This window comes from Protobothrops mucrosquamatus, unplaced genomic scaffold (assembly GCF_001527695.2).
Source record: "Protobothrops mucrosquamatus isolate PMUCROS unplaced genomic scaffold, P.Mucros_1.0 scaffold586, whole genome shotgun sequence".
Lineage (NCBI taxonomy): Eukaryota > Metazoa > Chordata > Lepidosauria > Squamata > Viperidae > Protobothrops > Protobothrops mucrosquamatus.
Window position 1 is genome coordinate 393,264 of NW_015386886.1, and position 4,084 is coordinate 397,347.

Below are 4,084 nucleotides of genomic sequence, written 5' to 3' on the forward strand. Positions count from 1 at the left end.
GATTGGCCTAGGGAATTTTTAGTGGGGTTTTAAGAGAAATTTTAATTATATAGGCCATAGTAAATATGTCTTTTTAATTTGGTTTTAAATTAGGTATTTATTGTAGTATCTGTTTTATAAGGCTGTCAGCCGCCCTGAGTCCGGTAAGGAGAAGGGCGGGATAAAAATTGAATAAAATAAATAAATAAATAAATAAATAAAATAAGTGTGGTCTTACCAAGGCATTGTAAAGTGGTATTAATACTTCACGTGATCTTGATTCTATCCCTCTGTTAATGCAGCCTAGAACTGTGTTGGCTTTTTTAGCAGCTGCAGCACACTGCTGGCTCATATTTAAGTGATTGTCCACTAGGACTCCGAGATCCCTCTCACAGTTACTACTATTGAGCAAGGTACCCCCTATACTATACCTGTACATTTGGTTTTTCTTGCCTAAATGTAGAACCTTACTTTTTCCACCATTGAATTTCATTTTGTTAGATAGCGCCCAATGTTCAAGTCTGTCCAGATCCTCCTGTATCTTAAGCCTGTCTTCTGGAGTGTTGGCTATTCCTGCCAGCTTGGTGTCGTTCCCCATCTATCCCCTCGTCCAAATCGTTGATGAAGATGTTGAAGAGCACTGGGCCCAGAACAGAGCCCTGGGGCACCCCACTATACACTTCCCTCCATGTAGATCTGGTTCCATTGAGGACCACACTCTGAGTATGGCCGGTCAGCCAGCTACGAATCCATCTGGTGGTGATGCTGTCTAACCCACATTTTTCTATCTTATCAAGTAGTAGGTTGTGATCTACTTTATCAAATGCCTTACTGAAGTCCAAGTAAATTATATCCACAGCATTCCTCTGATCCACTAATTTTGTCACTTGTTCAAAGAATGCAATAAGATTTGTCTGGCATGATCTGTTTTTGACAAACCCATGTTGGCTTTTAGTAATGACTTTGTTTGCCTCTAGGTGTTCGCTGATTCGTTGTTTGATTATCTTTTATATTTTTATAAGACATACTTCAGGGCATGGGATTTTCATTCTTTCTTCACACACACACACACACACACACATATATATATATATATTCTTTAAAATTCTAAAAATTGGAGGTTGACTCCTGGGTAAATTCATATTCAAAGGGTCACAAACTGTGAGACCACCAGGAGGTTAAAAACTACAAAAGTTTATTATCATTAAAACATTAAAACACCTAGCTTTCGCCGGCCTTCTGCCAGCTTCATCAGGGTGGCTAGCCGTCAGTGGGATGGCTGTTTTTATAGGAGCGGTGCCTTTTGCACCCAGCTCCTAGATCTCGTGACCGGGCCCAGGTAGTCCTCCTGCGTTAAGTTCTTAATTGTCCTTCCGCGTACTGCCACGCTCCTAACTCTCTCTTTCCCACCCCTTTTCTTTCCCTGCCTTGTTCGTTCGTCGGGAGGGGGGGGAGGCATCCCTTCATCCAGGGCATCACTTTGTTGTTTATTACCTCCTTTTTTCTTTCCAGTTGCCTGCGGTCCCACCTTCTTCCTCTCTTCCTTCTTTCCCATAACGTTATCTGACTCCTTTCTCACTCGTGTCTCCACCACTCTCATCACTCCCTCATTCTCATCCTCTGACCCTCTCCTCTCTTCCTTCTTCCTCCCCTCTACACCCCCACTCAACCCTTCTTCCATAAATGTATGTGTAGCCATCAACCCTCTCTCCGCCCCTCCTCGGTGGCGGGTCGTAGGGGGCACAGGCGGCGCTCCCGCGTTCGTTCTCGTCGCCTCCCCGTCAGTGGTGTCTCTTTCTTCGTACCCACTCTCCTTCTTTTCCTTTTCGCTAATCCTCTCCTGCTGTTCCCCTGGTGCGGGGGTATTCCCTCTTTCATATCCACTTTCCTGTCGTACGCTCCCCCCGTTCTCAATCTCCGTATTATTATGACAGTTGCACTGTCCCAGGGAAATGTGATCACCATTTGTAACCATCCCAGCTACCTTAACAACAAGCAATGGGGGAAGCCAGATTCACTTAACAACTACATGATTCCCTTAATAACTGCAGTGATTCACTTAACTGTGGAAAATAAGGTTGTAAAATGGGGGACATTTAACAACTCTCTTTCTTAGCAACAAAAAAATTGGGGTCCATTGTGGTCATAAGTCAAGGATTACCTGTACTTCAGGTTCACCCTGTTAGTTCCTCAAACTTTCAGCATTTGAAGCTGTTTCTTCCTGATAATGATGCATGAGTTCTTTTTATGGATGCTTTATGGTTTCTTAAGACATAGAAGTGTGCAGTTCCTCTCGTATATCAGTGGAGACCTTGCCTTCATTCCTGCTCTTTCTCCATAATGGCCAGTATTTTGCAAAAGTAGATAATAGATAGCTGACACTGACATTTTCTCTGATACACAGTGGGATCAGATGCATATGATTCATTCCTTTGGTTTGACTGCAGAGTTATTCCTCTTCACTATCTGATTTCTCAGATCTTTAACTGTAAAGGTATTTCTCGAGTTACAATAGTTCACTTAGTGACCGTTCAAACAACCCCAAGTACTTACAACACAGTCCTGAAGTTACGAACATTGCAGCACCATGGCAGTCATTCATCCTAATGACCAATCGCAGAGACACAGCAATACTTCCCCTGCTTATTCCTGCTATGCTAGCCCACCAGCTCCTCTCCACCCCCTTACCAGTTGCTCACTTACCTTTTGAAGAACCAGAGTTCTCTCAAGCAAGCTGTCTCATCTCCAGCCTCTCTGCTTGGGGTTTGGATGGCAGCACGGTTACTTTGCCTGCTCCTGGCGCTCCAAAATCAAAGCAGTGAGAGCAGAGGCAGAGCGGGACGAGCATGTTCTTGCTCAGCTTGGCTAACTCACTAAAGTTACCTGCGCAGACACCCAATCTGCTTTTGGAGTGAAAAAGGAACTCCTGACTGCCCTAAAACAGATGTGAAATGTATCACTCCATTGATTAAGCCTTTTTCTTGTTTAAGTTTGGCAACATTTCATGAGAGTGATTGCAATATGAAGTGCATTTTAGAAGGAGGTTCCTTTGTTGGAAATATGCAAGAATCCTATCTAATTGTAGTCTTCTATCTTCATTTGGCATTTTGGCTTGATCTCCAATTTTCCTATGATTTATTTGGCAGGGCTATGCTTTCTTCTGGTCATTTGTTAGACACCTAAGAGGATGATGACTGAATTCACACAACTGATCCCTTTCCCCCTACTCCAGATTGCATCACTTGTGATTTGCTACCACGCCAATTGCTTGAGTCTTCAGAACCAGGGCTTTTTTTGTCATAGAACACCCAGAACGGAGTTTTGGGTGTTCCTTTTTTGGATGGAAGCTTGTAGGGTAGGCAAGGCGGGCTGTATGACATGTGAGTTCCGGCACCTTTTTTTTTCTTTACAAAAAATGCACTGTTCAGAACCAAATATAAATGTAGGAACTGCACATTAGAGGACGCATGATAACAGAAAGGGCAACATTCCTGTCAAAATCTTAATGCAGGACTGTTCTCAGGACTTTCTTTAGGTACATAATCTATATGTGTAACTTTTTAGGTGAACATTAGACAAATCAATTACAGGTTAATTATCCCTTTTTTGTTTGATTCTATTATTCAAATATGAGGGAATCAGAAATCTCTTGTCAAACTGTTTTATATTGAAAATATACTCCAGTCATCTTTCTGCTCACTCATTAATTATATGAGTGAACTATAAGCAACAGATCTAGTGCACTGGTGTTTCTGAAGTTGGTGAGGTTTACTTAGTTTTAAATGTCACTCAATAGCAGGGATGGACAACTTTTTCAGTTCTGAATGCTGTCTTGATTATTGAGTGGGGATCAAGGGCTGCACATTTTAAGAAGGATGCTGGATTACTTTCTTAAAGGGAAGAAGGGAGCTTTGTTTCTTCCCCAGTGAACCAGTTAAAGATTGCTCTCTATTTTTGTCATAAGGGAAAACCAGCAATTTTTGCCAACCAGCTCAATAGTAAAAAACCAGTAGGGATCTTTGATGTTTTGTAACTATATTATTTGTTGTAGTAGTTATTGAATGTTATATATTGTCTATGTGGTTGCCCAATTCTGCATTGTACA

At 42.0% G+C, this 4,084-nt stretch overlaps 1 protein-coding gene across 1 annotated transcript in view; it reads left to right on the forward strand.

Annotated features, from left to right (window-relative positions):
- PCDH1 (protocadherin 1) overlaps positions 1-4,084 on the forward strand; it is a 218,806-nt gene that overhangs the window by 57,992 nt on the left and 156,730 nt on the right. The window lies entirely within an intron of this gene.